The sequence below is a fragment of the Camelus dromedarius genome, chromosome 20 (genome assembly GCF_036321535.1).
Source record: "Camelus dromedarius isolate mCamDro1 chromosome 20, mCamDro1.pat, whole genome shotgun sequence".
Classification (NCBI taxonomy): Eukaryota; Metazoa; Chordata; class Mammalia; order Artiodactyla; family Camelidae; genus Camelus; species Camelus dromedarius.
Window position 1 is genome coordinate 20,096,442 of NC_087455.1, and position 16,710 is coordinate 20,113,151.

The window sequence follows — 16,710 nt, forward strand, 5'->3', positions numbered from 1 at the left end:
TCTCTAAAGATAACTGAATGAAAGCAGGCCATGCTGTCAACATTGCTATATAAATTGTGCCATTAAAGCTGGTAACAGTGATATAGGAGGTTTGAAGTTTTCCTTCATTTAACAATTATTTTCTAAGGTCTGCTGTATGCCAAGAACTGTGCTAAGTGCCAGGGGTTTAGGGTTGAATAAGAAATAAGCATGGCTTTAATGGGATCATTATTTCAGGGGAGAGGCAAATCTAAACGAATAATCACAGCACAGTGAGGTAAGTGCTAAAGTGAAGGATTGTGTAAGGTGCTATGGAAGCACAGAGGAGGGACTGCCACACTCTGCTTGCTTTTGAAGGAAAGAAGATCATAAATTTAGCTTAATCGTGTTCATAAGGCCTTTTTGCAACTTAGGTAGGGATTTATCAATGAAGACAGAGAATGACTCATGGTTTAACATAATTACAGCCCAGAGACTTCAACAATTTAAGCAAAATGTTATGAGACTTAAATGAAGATACGTATATTTAAAAAAGCATCGTCTGCAGGTCTGCAGATGTATACATAATTCATATACAAAAGTTATTGCTTTTTCAAGGTAGAAAAATGATTTGAAGACAAAGGTAGGGGTAAAATTGCATGAGCGGTTCCAGTTTGAATGGTAGAATGACTGCATTATCTGTGTCTTGTAAGCATTTCTATCACAAAAGTTAATTGCTTCCTATATTATCATATTATGATCTCAATACATTTAAACCTAGTTTAGCCAATACACATCTTCAGAAGAACTTGGTTGTATTCTTTGCTAATCACTATCTATAATCAAGAAGTGGCCATTCATATATTTGTTGTTTGCTTGCATGTACACACATACATACATGCCCCCTCAGGAAGAGAAGAAAATGATAACACACCACATTGTCAATAGAAATTATTTCTGGTTTGGATTAGACATACATGACTTTTTTGTGCTTTTTTTATATTCTATTTTTTCATAATTAGCATAAGTTGCTCTTAGGATCAGATAAATAATAAAACTTCTAGGAAGAAAACAATAGTGATCATCATAAAACCTAAGCTGGGTTTTCAAAAATGTTATACATTTCTGTATGGAATACTCAACGTGTCTGACAGATGATTAAGATTTATGTAAATGATTAGATACTGAACATATTTCTATATATTAAGCCAGCCTCACTTGTTTAGGACTTTGGTTTATCAGTCTCAGGGAATCCTTCTCCATACCAACCCCCTAAACATGTTAGGTGATTGTAGAGTCAATTTCACTCCAAGATTCTATTTTGGACTGAATGTTTGTGTCTCTACAATTTTCATACCTTGATATCTTAACCCCCGGCAAGACGGTATTGTGAGGTTGGGAGGTGAGTAGGTGGAACAGGCTCATGAGAATGGAGCCCTCATAAATGGGCTTAGTGCCCTGCTAAGGAGAGACATGAGGGCTTGCTCTGTCCTGCCATGTAAGGACCAGTGAGAAGGTGGTCATCTATAAATCAGGAAGTGGATTCTTACCTGACACCTTGACCTTGACCTTCCCAACCTCCAGAAATGTGAGAAATAAATGCTTGCTGCTTAAGCCCCCAGTCTATGACATTTTGTTCTAGCAGCCCAAACTTAAGACATCAAAGAACTTTTATCAGACACATAAACTCTTCCTACCAAGATGGTGAGACTATGTACCCAGTCAAGCTTCATTCAGGAGAAACATATTTTTATAAATAGATAATAAGAGTTATTAAATCATGTAATACTTCTTTTGGTCTCCCCTTATAACATTCCCCTCCTGCCACTTTGTCATCCCAGAGCACAAAATTATAGGAACATAACTGTTCAATTTACATTTCTAAGGCTCTAAGATTCATTAATCCATCAAAAAATTTAACACTGCTATTTGAAGAAAAGCATTACCATCATTAAAAGCTAGTACTAACCAATGGATGGCAGTTTTACAGTACTTAATTAATAAATAGAAAAAATAAGAGATGGTCACTGAAAATTCCTGGTCGTTAAGACACAACCTTCTCCAGGAGGCTTTAAAGCAAATGGGGAATAGTGGCAGATTAAAAGGTTTGTTTTTAGCAATTATGTTTACTTTCAAACCCTTTATTATAATTAATAATGAATTTTAAGGAATCAGCTTTTTTATTTTTGTGCTTTGCATTTTTTAACCTTTGCAGCATTTATAACTCTTCCTGTTTTCATTTCTACTTTAATATAATTGATAATCTATTTTTTCTTTTTAAAACTAACAGAACATTTGACTTATTGATTCTATGTTTCTTCCTTCCCATTTCATTAATGTGGGTTCTTTAATACTTTTAAAGAGATACTTCTTTTTTATACATTAATCCCGTCCCTTGAGTGATTCTTTACATTGGATGTTTAACTCAGTATGTTCCAGCCATTTTTCTTCTCTAATATTGTGTTTAGGGTAATACATTTTGATATAAGGATTATTCAATACTCATCAGTATTGTTACAGTTTTTATTAACAGTAATTCTAAATATTTGTAATCTCTATTATGATTTCTTCTTTGGTCCAGAGTTATTTAGAAAGCAAAATACTAATTTAACAAGTTTATAACATTTTTAACTGTTTGTTATTTATTTCTTACTTAACTTAATGGTAATAGAAAATATGCTGTTATGATAATGATGATTGAAAATTTGCTGAATCTAGCTTAATGTCTTATGCATGGTCAGTTTTGTAAACATATTGTGTATGCTAGAAATCAACATGAATTCTCCAAATGTTGGTGGCAGTATGTATACAATAATTAAATTATTCATTGATTGTTCTAAATTTTTATATTTGCTTACTGAGCTTTTATCAGTTTGAACAATCAAGTTCAGAAACAGGGTTTTTTAAAACTCCCATTGTAAATATTTATTCTTGTATCATTATCAATGTTTGCTTTATGTATTTTGAAGCTTTATGTCACTACCTATATATAATTATTATTATTTCCTACTTCTCTCATTACATTGAACCTCATGCACTTGAATCAAGTTTTTGTACCTTATATCTATATTTTTGTGTTTCTACTTGACTATTACATCTTTTTTAATCCAGTTTTTCAAGTTCATTAATCATTTATTCATTCATATAAACATTCATTATTCATTCATTCATATTCATTTACTTGTTTCTTATAAATATTATGTGTTCAATTTTCTGCTTATCTCATTTGAATACTTCTTTCTGTATATCTTAGTCTATTTAAATTTGCTGAATTTTCATGTATTTATCTTTATGGCAAACAAATTATGCTTTACTGTTTAATTCATCCATAGATACTTTTGAATTGATAGAAGCTTATTGCCTTGCTTCTGTCTCCCTCCTCTTTTTCCTCCTTTAACTAGTTTTGAAGTAATACATTCTAATTCTAAAAAAATTACACGACATCTTTTACACACTGACATGCCTTTATCCTGTTGACTAGATTCCAAAATTGTGATTAATGTTCATATTTGAGTTTGATTCTTTCACTTCTTAAACTTACATATTTTGATACTGATATTTTATTCTTCAGTTGTTTAATTTGATATCTTCACTTCCACAATAAGAGTCTGAGTCCATATAGTAATGTTTGAGAGCTGACAGCTTTTAAGCCTCACCTGTCCTATTCCTCCATGCCACACATCTAGGTAAGATGATGAGAACACTCAGGTGTTCCCTCCTTTGGTGCTAAACAAGAGATTAAAACCAAGCAAGTGCCTGCTTACATGCAGGAACTCTCACTAGCATCCCTCACCCTAAACATAAGAAAAACATGAAAACCAAAGGCAATCTCCATTCCTTGGTCTCTCAAGGAATTTCTGGACCATCCTGAGAAGCTTTGCTTTAAATCTTTTCATATCCTCTTGGGGAGCCTGTGTGTGTTTGTGTGTGTCTGACTGTCTGTGTGTCATCAATCTTACAAGCCTTAACATCTAAATCAAATTTTGAGTGATGTTCCATCCTACTTCTGCAACTGGTCACGGCAACAAATTTACCATTTCCTTTATTTACCATTCTATCTTACTTTTAAGATTTCCCTTCAAGGGATATTTTTCCTCTCTCTGAAATCCACCATTTTTTTATGCTTTAAGTGAACTCTTTCGTTTGTAATATATTCTTAGTGATTATCTGTCCCTTTTTCATCTATTCATGGGTTTCACCCTTGATTCCAATGAATAGTTTTGCTGGATATACAATTCCAGGTATATAGTTATTTTCTCTCAGAATATGAAAGATTTGATTCCTATGCCTTACTTATTTCCATTGTTATTGTTGAGAAGTCAGTAAGTTATATAATTATTGCACATTGTAAATAATCTTTTAAGTGTATGGTTTCTTTTAAGAACTTTGTCTATATTGTTCTGTAGATAGCCTATGATATTTCTAAATTTTTTTTATTCATTTTGCTTGGGATTTTTTTCTGTTTCCTGAGTAAATGGATTTAAAATTTTTGATTATGAAATATTCTCAGCTAATATCTTTCTTAATGTTGATATTAACTTGTTAGCATCAACAAATACTATTGATCACCTTCACTCTTCTAATCTCTTATTCTGGAATTCTGAATAGATGTAAGTAATTATTTTATTTAAAAACATTTTTTTTCCTACAGAAATCTCTGTAGGTCTATTGTGGATACTGTATTTTATTCTAGTAATCCAACTGTCTATCCTTCTATAAGTCCACATTGGCTTTATTACTGTAGTTTTATATTAAGTTTTGAAATCAGGTAGTGAATCCTCTAATGTTATTCTTTTTACTATCACGTTGACTCTTTTAGGTCCTTTTTATTTCAAAATAAATTTTTAAAAATCAGCTTGACAAGTGGAGAATTTAAGACTAAAGACAAAGTATATGTATATAAATACGTCAGTTGTTAAAGTTATTTTCAGTGGGGTATGGGTAACATTCTGAAACCACTACAATTTTATATTAGCACTGAACAAATAAGTAAAAGAATAGCATATGGTGGGGGCTGGGTTTCTCACTATTGGAGTGGGAGGTTATAGACAAATTAGAGGGGAGGTAAGAATAAATCATATGATATTGGATTAGAGTTGAAGAAATTGACATGAATGCATGTCATATATGTATGACATATGATACTGGACTAGAGTTGCCAAAATTATTGTGAACTCATGTTTCATATATATATATATATATGAATTTCATATATATATATATATATATGAAATTTAAATATTTATAGTTATTCATTTTATGTTTCTATACATATATATATTTTCTAGCAATCCAGTACAGTGCTCAGAGTTATCATCCTTGCCACATTCCTGATCTCAGAGAAACATAATTTAGTCTTTTACAATAAAGTCTAATGATAGTTGTAGGATTTTTCTCATGTCTTCAAAATGTTTGAAAATGTATCTCACTTTTAATATATTGATTCTCAGTACATTAATTTTTTTAAATTTTTCTATTTGTGTGTGTTTATGAAGGATATTGTATTCTTTATTGTATTTTGTTACATATCCCCTTTAGTTACACTGGCCTCATTAAATAAATTCTCTCCCTCTATTTTCTGAAATATATATTGCTTCAACAACTCTCCATTGTTTTTACATTATTTCCATGTATCTCTTTTTTATTTTGGTAGTTTTTTTCCCTCTCTCTACCTGATATTTGGTATAAGGAAAAAACAGAGACTCCTAATGTTATCTTCCAAGAGATAGTAGGTTCTAGAAAGGGATCTACCAAGGAAAGATTTTTTTCCCACTCTTAAATTTGAATTTATCCAGAATTTTTCCTAGTGTAAGAACCATGTCCCTGCAATTTATCCTAAAACAGAAGTTTTACTCATTTTCACTCTCAACCTCTTTTTCTCTTTCATATTTTTGTCTTTTTCTCCACTGAGTTTAAATTATTGCAGAGCTATCCTACAGTTTACAAATTATCTCTTCCATCGTATATAATATTTAATTTATCTGACACATTTTTATTTTCAATTAGCAAACTTTTCATTGTTTTTTCCTATGCACCAACTATGGCCTGCTTTCAGGGTTAATATGTTGAAATATGTTTTTCATATCATGCAATTCTCTTGTTAAAGTATTGACACGACCTCCAAAATTTGCCTCATCTTGTTCACAACAGAGAGCCTTCAGATGATCGCTTTTTAAAAAATTAGCCAGAATTGATAATTATCATTTGCTGGTAGGCGAGGTGTGTTGGAATTTATTCAGCCATAACAAAAACAGCACTATATTTATTTGAAATACTTCAGAAACTATTTGTTAAATAACATTTTATCTAATGAAATTTATTTCTAGTCCTATATATCCTAGAATGATCTTGAAAGGTTAAATTATTCTACATGCTATAGACTGATTTTCATATAAATCTCATTATTGAGCACATTAACCATATCATTTTAGATCTCAGGGACCCCATTAGCAGAATTGGTTGATAATCTGGTAGTATTTCAAGGTAGTTCAAGAGTTTATGAATGTCACTGCTCTCTGAAATAAGTTTTGGCTAAATTTCTAGACAAATAAAGAACTGTAAATGAGAATGTCATTGAGGATGAGGAATATCAATATATCATATAATGAAAATAAATGTGTACAGGGAAATCCTAGCTGTACACACATAAAGTTTTGTTAAGAAATAAATGACTTTACCTTACTAGATTTATTTTAAGGAAAATTTCAACATATGGAAATACAGATTCTCAGATACACTCTATCAATCAAATCCTTAACTTTACTAGGAGGACTACACCTCTATGTAGTAATTTTTAAAAAAAGGTACCACACTACCTCTCAGATTATCTGTGGGTAATTTCAAAAACAATGAAAAGTGAAAGAATATATTGGAACACACTTTAAAGATAATAAAGAACTTGACCTATGAAAGGGCCAATATAATACATAAATATTAGCTCAAAAAAGGTGAGAGTACTCTGAGATACATAAGGGAATATAAAGCCCTTAATAAAGAGACAGTTCCTACTAGAAAGCATAAAATATAATATTCCTGCCTGTCATTTAGCTCCCTGAGAAGAAGGAAGTAACTCAGTCATCCTTTTAATATCATATAATTTTTGAAAAGAAAAGTATTTGGTTCTACAGTATTTTTGAAGTTATATTGTTTGTGTAATAATTTTTATTGTACATATTATCATATTTTTGTCATTTTTATATACAAGAATAAACCAGAGTGATAATTTTTAAATCCAAAGACTTCTTAAACAAAAATATTTTTACTGTTTTTCTACACTCAAACATATGCATTAGCATTGTTCTATATATAAAACATATTTAAAGTATTTAAATGAGGAAACCATGCTACATAAAATAGAAAATACTGATCAAAGATTCTTCTGATTATGTTTATGAAAGCTATTTCTATCACAGGAAGTCATCTGACAAGTCTCAGTATGTTCTTCATCATTCTAATAAAACAAAGTATTAATCAAATAAAATATTCAGAATATAAAGGAATTATCTTCTAAAAAAAGAAGTCAACTCCCAAACCACACAAGTAGGTTCACTCTTGCAGAATACTTACTGTCTTGGTCCTTTCAAGCTGTTATAACAAAGTACCACAGACTGGTGGCTTACAAAAACCAGAAATCTATTTCTCACAGTCCTGGAGTCTGGTAGTCCACGATCAAAGTATAACGAAGGCCCCGCCTTGTTTCTAGCTGGTGTCTTTCCACTGTGTCCTCACATGATGCAAGGGGCGAGGATACCCTGAAGCCTCTTTTATAAGGCACTAACCTCATTCATGAAGGCCCTACCGTCATGGCTTATGTACCCCACAAAGTCCCTACATACTAATACCATTCGTATTCCAACATACAAATTTTGAAGGGAACACCGACATTCAGACTGTAACATTTTTTTTCTTTAGAATTTAAAGTTCATTTAAGACAACAGTGCTTAGTATGTTCAATGAATGGTTTTAGAATCTTTTACAAATAATAACGTATTTAAACTTCATAACAAATCAGTGAATCAAGTATTGTTCCTAGACCAATTTTGGAGATCAGGAAATCGGGGCCCAGAGAAGTTAACCAATTACCCAAGATCTCATAGCTACTAAGGGAGCGAACTAAAATTTAAACCAAATGACCTGTCTCTAGACCTGTTTTTTAACCACAATGCCTTATTGAAAATTCTTTTTTCCCTGTGAATCATGAATATATTATCACTTATGAAAATGCTATCAACAACCTTTGTGTTAGTTCTCGTATTTTTTGTCACTGTCCTCTGACAGGAAAAAACCAGAGCTGGACAATTGTTAAAGTGGTAAAAACAGATTTTATCTGGAAAAAAATATTGCAATAGAGGGAAAGACCTCTACATAGAACAGGGCTCAATTCCAAATATAGCATGTGCAAGTGGGAACTTATAGGCAAATAGTACAGTAAGGATCAGTGGGTAGAAAATTACTAAGAGAAAATATCAGAGGTGATCAGAGATTCTGGCTAAACTGACCTAAAAGAACTTTTGCTGAAGGCAGAAAGGCAGAGAATGAGGAACCAGATTAGATACTGCAGGTAATCAAATATGAAGGATTAGGGATTCTGACTATGATTTAATAGGATTCTTGCTAAAACTGGACAATGCAGAGGCAAACATAGAAGTCCAAAAGTCAAAGCCTAGTTGAAAAAGAGCTCAGAGGAGTTTGTTCGAGGAGAAAATTTTTATGACCATCTGCCAGATTAACTGGAGGACTGTCACCATGTTACTAAGTGGAATAAAATATATCCATACTTTCCCAACAGGACTGGGATAAACGCAAACTCTTTACAGGCAAAGCTCACATTCAGTGACAAAGGTAAAAATCCTTAAAATGATCTATATAACCCTGCGTTATCCGGTTCTTAAGAAAACAATTCTGAATGAAGGAAGGACTGAACAACTGAATAAATGAATAGGATACTTTGGTACTTTTCTATAGTTTCATTTTTTTATGGGATGTCTAAAGTAAATTTCAGTTAGACATTTGAACTTACAGTGAGATTCATATTCACATCGGGAAAAGTACAACCAGAAAAGTTCTCCTGCTACAAAAGCAATTGAACATAATTTAGAAAGATGTTTTAATAATTGTAAAGGGCTTCATTAGATTTAATAGTTGAGTCTTACAAAAACAGGGAATCCTTTAGGAGTTTGTAGTGATTTTATTTGCCTTCCTCACATCCATTTTTCCTTGCCTCTGATTCTCATTGATAATCCTTGAATCTCTAGGTCACAAACTACATTCCCAATATTGGAGCAGAGCACGTGACCTTCCATCTAGAGAAAGAACGCATTATAATTCATTGTTACACACACTTTCCTCAAAGCAATTTTAATTTTCTGTTTTTAACAACCTTAAATATTTTAGACACTTTGTTCTTCTAGATTCTTGTTTATTGTTTTACCTTTCTTTAAAAGGTCCCTAAATTCCCCTTTGTTGGTGTGTCTCACTTTCCCTTCTTGATTAGATTATCTTTACAGATAGATAGACAGACAGACAGATCTAGGGGTTATTCTTTTCAGGCTCTTGATTTTATCGTTCTCTGCTTCTCTCTGTGGACCAGCATTCTTAGATTTAGCTATGACAAAAACTGGAGAAGTCATCATAATCAAAGATTTCTAACTACTCTTTCCAGCACCACAAGTAAGCCCTTGCCACTATAATCTGCATCAACAAAATGTTCATCCTCTTTTCCAACTTCCAACTACATACCCCAAACCAGTTACCAAACAGTTCTTTATGTTCATGAAGAAGAAGCAAATACCTTACCTAAAGGAAAAGAAAAAAGCTTGAAAGCAACCTCCCAACCCTGTGGAAATATGTCCCATAATTATAAAACTACATGCACACACAGTTGTGTTTTTATAAAAAAAATAGTAATAATTTATTTCTAGAAGTGGACACTCAGGCAATTTATCTTTTTTCCTTAAAACTTTCTGTGGTATTTGAATTGTTTACAATGAAGAAATAATACAGTATAAAATATGAAGTCACTTAAATTTTAGACAAACAGTTCATTTTTTTTTTCCAAGTACCTCTGTGAAACACATTTCTAAGATTTGTATCTCTGGATTATAATACAGTGGAACAGTTGCTACAGTAAAATTGTTCTGATCTCTGTAAAAATTAAATGTCTTAAATAATCTGCTTGGAACTATACCCATGCCATCTCATTATGCTGAAGTAGAGTGCCACTGAATCTACTTCTTATACCACAACAAAAGTAAAGTTATGTTTTTGGGGAAGTTTCTTCTCTCACAGGCAAAAAGTATTTTTTTAATTTACAAAGACAAGTCAACACATTTCCCATGTAATGGTCAGATATCAGATTCACATAAGAGAACTTTAGATATTGACATGAATTTGTAAATCTGCCGCCTCTTTAGAAAGGAATTGTACACAAAATAAATAGTGTGACTGTTCAGTAAAAATAACTGCAGTAACACTGATTATTTAGTGATCTTAGTAACTGACTACTAAAATTCACAAAGACTGTTTTTTAGGGATTTGAATACATTTTTGTCTCAAATGGTCCTGTTTTATATTCCATTTGAACATTGACATTAAGTATTTCCCTAGGTGTTTTATTTCAAAACTCTCATATTTATTTTCTCAAAACACTTGCTTCAATAAACCACACAGAGCATAATTTATGAAGCAATTTGTTTCCCTTTCCTTCCTTCTTCCCTTATTTCCTTATCAATCAATGACTGGACAGAGCCTGAGGTTAGGTAGAACACTGCTGTAAAATAAAGAGCAAAAGTGAGAATGGCAAAATGTGAGGCCAGAAAGGTTGGCAAGGGCCAGGTTGTGGAAGATATTGAATGCTGTGATAACGTTTATTTTATGACAATGAGGAGCATTTTATTTGTACAGTTTAGCCCAGGTTACCCAGGGTACCTTATAGCAGCATTTTGGCTAAATATACTCATCTATTAAAAAATAAGAACAAAGACAAGGAAATTAGTCAGGAACATTCTGCAGTATACAATGCAAAAGTTAATTCCACTTTTGAATAACAGAAGGTGCAGAACAAAGACAAAGAAGAAAATAAGTTTGAAACGCAAGTGGGAGCTAATTCGGTGGAAGTGCAGCACTGACTTGGATGTGGAGTGTTGAGAATTCGAGGTATCAAATATGAAGAGGGAGTAGTACTGACGTATTTTATTTTTTTTAAATTATTTTATTTTGGCAGTGGGGGAGGTAATTAGGTTTATTTATTTTTAGAGGAGGTACTGGGGATTGAACCCAGGATCTCGTGGATGCTAAGCATGCACTCTACCACTTGAGCTATAATCTCCCTCCCCTGACGTATTTTAAAATGGAAGAAAATAGGAGTTGAGTGTTCCTGAAAAGGCCATATAAAATTATGCTAGAAATTAGTGTCAAGAAATGTTCTCTAATAATAAATATATCACTCAATGTCCTAATAGAGAATATGAAATGCTAAAATTAGACTTATACATGAAAGTCTTGTAAAAAATAAAATTTTGTTTTGATAAAAATAAGCTATAACTTTTAACGTCTTATTTGGCTATGGGTAGTGATGCATTAGTCAGTTTAAAGAAGTTTGCACATATATATTTATACAGTAAACATAGTGATATTCACCTTGACAAGTGTACCATTCTCAAGGAATCAGATGATGTGGGCTAAGGAGTGAGAAATCTGAAGTGCTGGAAAGGAGAAGAATCAGATGAGAGGAAAATGGAGTTAGAGTGTCTTAAGTTTCTGTGTATTTTCTGGAATAACAGAAATGTAAAACTGTGAATTAGCATTAGTCTTTGCTAAGTGAAAGATGAAAGTTTTAATTTCTAGAAAATTATAAGATGTACATAAGGGAAAATGGAAAGCTGAAAATAATCAAAAAGTTCAAGACATGTAATGGTTTACAGATGACATGATACTATGTATAGAAAATCCTAAAGATGTTGCCAGAAAACTATTATAGCTCATCAATGAATTCTGTAAAGTTGCAGGATACAAAATTAATATACAGAAATCTGTTGCATTTCTACACACTAACAATGAACTATCAGAAAGAGAAATTAAGGAAATAATCCCATATCCCATTGCATCACATACATACACACACACACACACACACACACACACACACACACACAAACTAGGAATAAACCTATCTAAGGAGGTAAAAGACCTATATTCAAAAAATGATAGGACACCGATGAAAGAAACTGAAAACGACACAAACCCATGGAAAGATATACCATGTTCCTGGATTGGAAGAATCAGTACTGCTAAAATGAACATACTACTCATGGTAATCTACAGATTTAATGCAATTCCTATCAAACTACCAATGGCATTTTTCATAGAAATAGAACAAATAATTTCAAAATTTGTATGGAAACACAAAAGACTGCAAATAGCCAAAGCAATCTTGGGAAAGAATAGAGCTGGACGAGTCACACTCCCTAATTTCAGACTATACTACATATGTATAGTAATCAAAAACTGGCACAAAACAGACACACAGATCAATGAACAGAATAGAGAGCCCAGAAATAAACCCATTCACTTATGGTCAATTAATCCATGACAAAGGAGGCAAGAAAATACAGTGTAGAGACAAATAATATAACAAGGGATTAGTATCCAAAATATATAAATAGCTCATACAACTCAATATCAAAAAAAAAACTATTAAAAAATAAGCAGAATACCTGAATATACATTTTTCCAAAGAAGATATACAGATGGTTATAAGCATATGGAAAGATTCTAAACATTGTTAATCATCAGAGAAATGAAAACTAAAACCTCAGTGAGAGATCACTTCACACCAATCAGAATGACTATCACCAAAAAGAACAAAATAGCAAATGTTGGTGAAGATGTGGAGAAAAGGGAAACCTTGTATACTGTTGATGGGAATGTAAATTGCTACAGCCACTGTAGAAAACGGTGTGGAGATTTTTTCAAAAAACTGTAACTAGGATTACCGTATGACCCAGCAATTCCACTCCTGAATATCAGAAGAAAAACAAAAACAGTAATTCGAAAAGATACATGTACACCATTGTACATAGCAGCATTATTTACAATTGCCAAGATATGGAAGCAACCTAAGTGTACATCAACAAATGGATAGAAAAGAGGATGTGGTATATACACACACACAAACACACATGCACATAGACATAATGAAATATTGGCCAATAAAATAATACAGTTTGCCATTTGCAACAACATAGATGGTGTTGGAAGATATTATGCTAAGTGAAATAAGCCAGAGAGAGAAAGACAAATACTGTATAGTATCAATTATATGTGGAATTAAAAATATACTAGTGAATATAGCAGAAAAAAATGAAAAAATGTCATAGACACAGAGAACAAACTAGTGGTTACCAGTGGGGAGTGGGAAGGAGGAAGGGGCAAGATAGGGGTAGGTGATTAAGAGGTACTATCAGGCATAAAATAAACTACAAGGATATATTGCACAACATAAGGGATAAACCAATATTTTATAATTATAAATGGAGTATAACTTAACAAATTATGAATACTATGTTGTACACCTGAAACATATAACATTGTACATCAATTATATTTCAATTAAAAATTAAAGAAGAATAATTTGTGTCCTTAGCTCTTGTATATTCATTTTTTGCGTTCGTGTTTGTTTATGTGACCTTGGAGCACCATGGATCAAATAAAATACACCTGTGATATATGGAAAAATGAAGGAAAAGTTCAAGTCATGAGAAAGTAGGTACATAGAGCAGGTGGAACAAATAAGCATATCATAAATGAGAAAATAAATTAAGTGCAAATGTACTGAATGCTCTAAATATAATTGCTCAGTAAATGTATACTATGTATAATAAATATAGCGAAAGATTTTTAGGCAGAATTTTTGAATGTAAAGTAATTGAAATTAATGTTTATAAATACACTATCCAAAAGAAAGCTAATGTGTCTATGTTATAATAACACAATATATATCAAGAAAATGTAATCACTGTAATTAAAGAGGATAGTTTATAATGTTGAAAGATTCAGTCCATCTATTCTAAACATTTGGCACTTGATAGCATGCTTTCAGAACACATAAAGAAAGAAACAACAAAAATAGAAGGAGAGAGGAAAAACAGGTAGGAAGGGAAACCACCCTGCAGAGCAAGGTAAGCACACTCCTATCAGAGGTACACAGAGCACAAATCAAAATACCAGTAAAAATATAAAAGATTCGACATTATTAATAGAATTCCCCTTATACACAGTAAACACTCTTTGTTGCCCAAATATACAGTGAATACTTTTTTCAAGCATATAAAACACTTTTAAAAAATCAGCATTCTTGGTGTTCTGGTGGCAATCGCAATGCATGTGTATGTATGGGTGGGGAATTCCCCACAGAAAAAACAAGCAATTCTCAGGATGCCAGCTGGGTGGCCTACAATTAAGCTCAATTCTGACACTATATACTTGAGACAGTATCAGATATCACAGGCTAAGAGTTCAGTTCTATAAGACCTCCCCACCACATCCACACCTTACACACCAGTCACAAACCGAGGTGGTTACCTGTGTTTCCAACTGACAGGCAATAAATCAGAGATTTGCAAGACCCTATCCTCTGGTTTAATTAATTTCCTTTAGTAGCTCACAGAACTCAGAGAAATATTTTACTTACTAAATCACCAGTTTATTATAGAAGGATGTAACTCGAGAACAGCCAGACAAATAGAAGCATCGGACAAGGCATGGGGAAAGGGCGTGGTGTTCCCACGCCCTCTACAGGCGAGGCGCTCTCAGCTCCTCCACGAGTTCCCCAACACAGAAGCTTTCTGAAGCCCACTCTTTTTTAGTGTTTAGGGAGGCTTTATTACACAGTCATGATTGATTAATTCATTGGAATCATTTGACTTCCATCCCCTCTCCCCTTCCGGGAGGTAGGGTTGGAGGTAGGACTGAAAGTTCCAACCCTCTAATCACGTCATTGGTTCTGTAGGCAATCAGCCCCCATCCTTACTTAGGTGGGATCTTTAAGTCACTCACTAACATAACAAAAGAAATCTTGATCGCCAGTATCACAGGAAATTTCAAGGGTTTTAGGTGCTTTGTGCCAGAACCCAGGACAAAGACCACATATATACTTCTTATTATATAAATCACAGTATGGCAAGCGTACACTGGATCAAAAAGTAAAAGAAAATAAAAGATTGAAATCATGAAGGTTATAGTTTCTGATCACACTGCAGTTATGCTAAAGTAACACCAAGTTACCTATAGTAAATATACTTAATGCTGGTTTTAAACATGTAGATTTATAAATGGCCTGTAGTCAAAGGAGAAGTCAAAATATAAATTGCATTTTAATAATTACCTGTTAAGACTAGGAGAGTGACAGTGATCATTGAAAACAACTTTAAATGCAGATAACAGGAGGAAAGTGGCTGAGAGGAATGAGTTAACCATCCATATAAAAATAGAAATAGGAGTTCAAATGTAGGTGTAGAAATGTAAGAGATTACAACTCTACTCTCTAAAAGCCAAAATGAGTCAGTTAATCTATGAAGCATTAAAACACACTTCAACCCATCATTGTACTGAGGATTCTAAGAAATGTTATTAAAATAAACTCTAGAAGGGGCCTCAGTTTGGCAATTCTGCAATTACTTGACAAAGTAGTGCTGCACAAGAAATTTCCAAATCAGTAAATTCATGACAGACAGCGAGTCAGGTTCCACACAGAGTCGTGAGTAAGCAGAGGGGTGGGGGGAAGGTAAATGAACCCTGTAGTGCTAGGACAGAGTTAGAGACACCAGTATAAATTCATTTACTTTATGATATACAAAGGCTGATACACACATGCATTGCGGCATACCTATATACACATATGTGCATATAAATAATATGATTATAAATGGGCATGGGTTAGTATGTATACACATATTTTCTGGCCCCATCTTACTGAGAGTGCCTAGAAGCAATGACACATCAGCAACTATCAGCACAGCCCAGATCTTGTTTTCTTAATACCTTTTCCAATTAAAAACAAAAAACAAAAACAGGAATCCTTGGGAAAATAGCTGATTTCAGGGCCAGGACAGGGAAAATAAGAGCCCGGAGTATTATGCAGCACCAGAGAGAAAGGAAATTCTAAACTATTAATAATGGAGGCACATCAGAAGGACAGAGGAGCTGAGCTAACAAAGCTGGTTCCAAAAGTGAGACAATTTGAGATAGAATGAATAATGAATGGTAATATTAGATGATAACCCAAAGAACAAAATAGACATTGATGACTACATAGTGATATAACTAAATGATTGAATAAAAAGTAAGTCAGAAGAGAGAAACCTTATAAAATAATTTCAAATAATATATTCAAATGTTGTATGTTTAGATCCTCCCCTCTCCAGGAGGTGTGGCTTAAGTCTCCTCCTTGAGTATGGGCTAAACTTACGAGTGCTTATAAAGATTTTAGTATGGAACTGACTGAAAGAAAAACACACAGGATAAGATTTGTGGGCTTCAGTTTTATTCAGGGAATTTACTGAGGACAATAGCCCGGAAAAAGCCTCTCAGAAGCTCGAGGGGACTGAGTAGCAGGAAAAGTGGTGGAGGGAGCCAGCATGTGTATGGTTTCTAGTTAGAGAATACATGCATTAAACATGCATCTTGGTAAAGGGTTACTGAGAGTCACAAAGAGCAAATGTCGCAAGTCAGTGATTGTAGTGCTTTTCTGTGTAT